We start from the raw sequence: 6,229 nt of genomic DNA on the forward strand, positions 1-6,229 counted from the left end.
TATAGGCTCACAAAGTTCTGTCAAAAGAATGCTTATAATGATGAATTGGTTGTGCAATATGAAGGACCAAAGGAGGAATCTATACCTCCCAAGGTTGATCTTGGGGACTTTTGTCCCATTAAATTTAGCCCTTTTGATTACTATTGCTTGCCTCAAAGAAAACTTGCTGCCGAACATAGAGAATATGAAATGAGTTTGAATAATCTATCTTACTATTTTGGCAATACCTAGATCTATTATTGCTTGTTATGCCTAGCTAGGGGCGTTAAACGATAGCGCTTGTTGGGAGGCAACCCAATTTTATTTTTATTCCTTGCTTTTTTGCTCCTGTTTAGTAATAAATAAATTATCTAGCCTCTGGTTTGGTTGTGTTTTTTGTGTTTGTGCCAAGTAGAACCGTTGGGAAGACTTGGGGAAAGTCTTGTTGAACTTGCTGTAAAAAACAAAAACTTTAGCGCTCACGAGAACTGCTGTCTTTTTTATTTAGAAAGTGATATTTAGTTAATTATTTTTTAATATGATTAATAGATAACTTCCTCACGTCAAGCAATTTATTTTAGAATTTTTGGGGTTCCAGATCTTGCGCTAGCTACAGATTACTACAGACTGTTCTGTTTTTGACAGATTCTGTTTTTCGTGTGTTGTTTGCTTATTTTGATGAATCTATGGCTAGTAAAATAGTTTATAAACCATAGAGAAGTTGGAATACAGTAGGTATAACACCCATATAAATAAAGAATGAGTTCATTACAGTACCTTGAAGTGGTCTTTTGTTTTCTTTCGCTAATGGAGCTCACGAGATTTTCTACTTTAAGTTTTGTGTTGTGAAGTTTTCAAGTTTTGGGTAAAGATTTGATGGATTATGGAACAAGGAGTGGAAAGAGCCTAAGCTTGGGGATTCCCATGGCACCCCAAGATAATCTAAGGACACCTAAAAGCCAAAGCTTGGGGTTGCCCCGGAAGGCATCCCCTCTTTCGTCTACTTCTATCGGTAACTTTACTTGGAGCTATATTTTTATTTACCACATGATATGTGTTTTGCTTGGAGCGTCTTGTATGATTTGAGTCTTTGATTGTTAGTTTACCACAATCATCCTTTCTGTACACACCTTTTGAGAGAGCCATACATGATTTGGAATTTGTTAGAATACTCTATTTGCTTCGCTTATATCTTTTGAGTTATATAATTTTGCTCTAGTGCTTCACTTATATCTTTTAGAGCACGGTGGTGGATTTGTTTTATATAAACTATTGATCTCTCATGCTTCACTTAGATTATTTTGAGAGTCTTAATAGCATGGTAATTTGCTTAAAATCCTAATATGCTTGGTATGCAAGATTAATAATAAAACTCTCTTATGAGTGTGTTGAATACTATGATAAGTTTGATACTTGATAATTGTTTTGAGATATGGAGATGGTGATATTAAAGTCATGCTAGTTGAGTAGTTGTGAATTTGAGGAATACTTTTGTTGAAGCTTGTGATTCTCGTAGCATGCACGTATGGTGAACCATTATGTGATGAAGTCGGAGCATGATTTATTTTTTAGATTGTCTTCCTTATGAGTGGCGGTCGGGGACGAACGATGGTATTTTACTACCAATCTATCCCCTAGGAGCATGCGCGTAATACTTTGCTTTGATAACTTGTAGATTTTTTCAATAAGTATATGAGTTCTTTATGACTAATGTTGAGTCCATGGATTATACACACTCTCACCCTTCCACCTTTGCTAGCCTCTCTAATACCGCACACCTTTCGCCGGTATCATACACCTACCATATACCTTCCTCAAAACAGCCACCATACCTACCTATTATGGCATTTCCATAGCCATTCCGAGATATATTGCCATGCAACTTTCCACCGTTCCGTTTATGACACACTCCATCATTGTCATATTGCTTAGCATGATCATGTAGTTGACATAGTATTTGTGGCAAAGCCACCGTTCATAATTCTTTCATACTTGTCACTCATGCATCATTGCATATCCCGGTACACCACCGGAGGCATTCATATAGAGTCATATTTTGTTCTAAGTATCGAGTTGTAATTGTTGAGTTATAAGAAAAATAAAAGTGTGATGATCATCATTATTAGAGCATTGTCCCAGTGAGGAAAGGATGATGGAGACTATGATTCCCCCACAAGTCGGGATGAGATTCCGGACAAAAATAAATAAAAGAGGCCAAAGAAGCCCAAATAAAAAAAGAAAAGAAAAGAGGCCATAAAAAAGAGAAAAGGCCCAAATAAAAAAATAAAAACTGAGAGAAAAAGAGAGAAGGGACAATGTTAATATACTTTTACCACACTTGTGCTTCAAAGTAGCACCATGATCTTCATAGTAGAGAGTCTCTCATGTTATCACTTTCATATACTAGTGGGAATCTTTCATTATAGAACTTGGCTTGTATATTCCAATGATGGGCTTCCTCAAATTGCCCTAGGTCTTCATGAGCAAGCAAGTTGGATGCACACCCACTTAGTTTCTTTTTGAGCTTTCGTATACTTATAGCTCTAGTGCATCCGTTGCATGGGTATCCCTACTCACTCACGTTGATATCTATTGATGGGCATCTCCATTGCCCATTGATACGCCTAGTTGATGTGAGAGTATCTTCTCCTTTTTGTCTTCTCCACAACCACCACTCTATTCCACCTATAGTGCTATATCCATGGCTCACGCTCATGTATTGCGTGAATATTGAAAAAGTTTTGAGAATGTCAAAAGTATGAAACAATTGCTTGGCTTGTCATCGGGGTTGTGCATGATTTAAATATTTTGTGTGGTGAAGATAGAGCATAGCCAGAATATATGATTTTGTAGGGATAACTTTCTTTAGCCATGTTATTTTGATAAGACATAATTGCTTTGTTAGTATGCTTGAAGTATTATCATTTTTATGTCAATATGAACTTTTGTTATGAATATTTCGGATCTGAATATTCATACCACAATTAAGAATAATTACATTGAAATTATGCCAAGTAGCACTCCGCATCAAAAATTCTATTTTTATCATTTACCTACTCGAGGACGAGCAGGAATTAAGCTTGGGGATGCTTGATACGTCTGCAACGTATCTATAATTTTTGATTGCTCCATGGTATATTATCTACTATTTTGGACATTATTGGGCTTTACTATCCACTTTTATATTATTTTTGGGACTAACCTATTAACCGGAGGCCCAGCCCAGAATTGCTGTTTTTTGCTTGTTTTAGGGTTTCGAAGAAAAGGAATATCAAACGGAGTCCAAACAGAATGAAACCTTCGGGAACGTGATTTTCTCATCGAATACAACTCAGAAGACTTGGACCCTACGTCAAGACACGTAACAGGAGGCCACGAGGTAGGGAGGCACGCCTACCCCCAGGCGCGCCCTCCACCCTCGTGGGCCCCTTGTTGCTCCACCGACGTACTTCTTCCTCCTATATATACCCACGTACCCCCAAATGATCAGATACGGAGCCAAAACCCTAATTCCACCGCCGTAACTTTCTGTATCCATGAGATCCCATCTTGGGGCCTGTTCTGGAGCTCCGCCAGAGGGGGCATCGATCACGGAGGGATTTTTCATCAACACCATAGCTCCTCCAATGAAGTGTGAGTAGTTTACCGCATACCTACGGGTCCATAGTTAGTAGTTAGATGGCTTCTTCTCTCTTTTTGGATCTCAATACAATGTTCTCCCCCTCTCTTGTGGCGATCTATTCGATGTAATCTTCTTTTTGCGGTGTGTTTGTTGAGACCAATGAATTGTGGGTTTATGATCAAGTCTATCTATGAATAATATTTGAATCTTCTCTGAATTCTTTTATGTATGATTGGTTATCTTTGCAAGTCTCTTCGAATTATTAGTTTTGTTTGGCCTACTAGATTGATCTTTCTTGCAATGGGAGAAGTGCTTAGCTTTGGGTCAATCTTGTGGTGTCCTTTCCCGGTGATAGTAAGGGCAGCAAGGCACGTATTGTATTGTTGCCATCGAGGATAACAAGATGGGGTTTTCTTCATATTGCATGAGTCTATCCCTCTACATCAAGTCATCTTGCTTAAGGCGTTACTCTGTTTTTAACTTAATACTCTAGATGCATGCTGGATAGCGGTCGATGAGTGGAGTAATAGTAGTAGATGCAGGTAGGAGTCGGTCTACTTGTCTTGGACGTGATGCCTATATACATGATCATACCAAGATATTCTCATAACTATGCTCAATTCTGTCAATTGCTCAACAGTAATTTGTTCACCCACAGTAGAATACTTATTCTCTCGAGAGAAGCCACTAGTGAAACCTATGGCCCCCGGGTCTATCTTTATCATATTGATCTCCTACTACTTAGTTATTTACTTTGCTATTTACTTTGCCTTTATTTTACTTTGCATCTTTATCATAAAAATACCAAAAATATTATCTTATCATATCTATCAGATCTCACTCTCGTAAGTGGCCCTATAGGGATTGACAACCCCTATTTTCGTTGGTTGCGAGGATTTATTTGTTTTGTGCAGGTGCGAGGGACTCCCGTGTAGCCTCCTACTGGTGTGATACCTTGGTTCTCAAAAACTGAGGGAAATACTTACGCTACTTTGCTGCATCATCCCTTCCTCTTCGGGGAAAACCAACGCAGTGCTAAAAGAGGTATCACTCACCTCATCCTCAGAGAGCGGAAGGTAATTATCGTCCTCCGAATCTTCGTGCGTGGCCTGTTTACTAGGGTTGACTTGCCCATCTTCCCGTTCATCTTGTTCATTAGCTGTGTCAACGGGGTCTACGTTGTCTTTGGCACCTTCTGGAGTGTTATCTTCTCCTGTGCCGGTGTTGCTATCTTTACTGCGGCATGACTCAGAGCGGCGCCACTAACGTCGGTGCTTGGACTGTAATTCGGAAGGTTTATCCTCAGCTGGATCTTCCTTGTCATCGCCGCTGTTCTCCTTTGGTGCATCCACCACGTATACATCATACGAGGAAGTGGCCGTCCAGCGTCCGGTGAACGACGGGTTCTGGGCCTCTTCTTCTCTGGCATCGTCGTCCATACCGTCGATGTCCTCGGAGTCGTAATCAAGTGCGTCGGTCAAGTCCTCGACCGTGGCTATGAAGTGGGTGGCGGGTGGGAAGCGAAATTCTCCACCGTCAACCCCTAGTTCGAGCCGGATATAGTTCGTGTAACGCCCTCAATGCGGCTATATCTCCCACGTGTCGAAGCATGACTTAGAGGCATAACCGCATTGAAAGCAATGTCGCAAGTGAGGTAATCTTCACACAACCCATGTAATACATAAGGGAAAGAGATACATAGTTGGCTTACAATCGCCACTTCACACAATTACATGAATAAAGCATTACATCAACCAGATACAATCAAGGTCCGACTACGGAACCAAAATAAAAGAAGACTACCCCAAATGCTACACAGATCCCCGATCGTCCCAACTGGGCTCCACTACTGATCAACTAGAACGAAACAACACAAAGGACAAGATCTTCATCGAGCTCCTCCTTGAGCTTGGTTGCGTCATCTGCATGGTTCAAAGGCACCTACAAGCTGGTTTTGGAAGTATCTGTGAGTCACGGGGACTCAGCAATCTCACACCCTCGCGATCAAGACTATTTAAGCTTATAGGTAAGGCAAAGGTATTAGGTGGAGTTGCAACAAGCGACTAGCATATATGGTGGCTAACATACGCAAATGAGAGCGAGAAGAGAAGGCAAAAGCACGGTCGAACAACTATGATCAAGAAGTGATCCTAGAACAACCTACGTCAAACATAACTCCAACACCGTGTTCACTTCCCGACTCCGCCGAGAAGAGACCATCACGGTTACACACGCGGTTGATGTATTTTAATTAAGGTCAACTTCAGGTTTTCTACAACCGTACATTAACAAATTCCCATCTGCCCATAACCGCGGGCACGGGTTTCGAAAGTTCAAAACCCTGCAGGGGTGTCCCAACTTAGCCCATCACAAGCTCTCACGGTCAACAAAGGATATTCCTTCTAGCGGGAAGACCCGATCAGACTTGGAATCACGGTTACAAGACATTTCGACAATGGTAAAACAAGACCAGCAACACCGCCCGAATGTGCCGACAAATCCCGATAGGAGCTGCACATATCTCATTCTCAGGGCACACTCAGATGAGCGCTCCATACAACTAAAACCAAACCTCAAGTTTCCCCGAGGGGGGCTGCACAGGACTCTAGTTTGGACCAACACTCAGAG

This window comes from Triticum dicoccoides, chromosome 7A (genome assembly GCF_002162155.2).
Source record: "Triticum dicoccoides isolate Atlit2015 ecotype Zavitan chromosome 7A, WEW_v2.0, whole genome shotgun sequence".
Taxonomy (NCBI): domain Eukaryota; kingdom Viridiplantae; phylum Streptophyta; class Magnoliopsida; order Poales; family Poaceae; genus Triticum; species Triticum dicoccoides.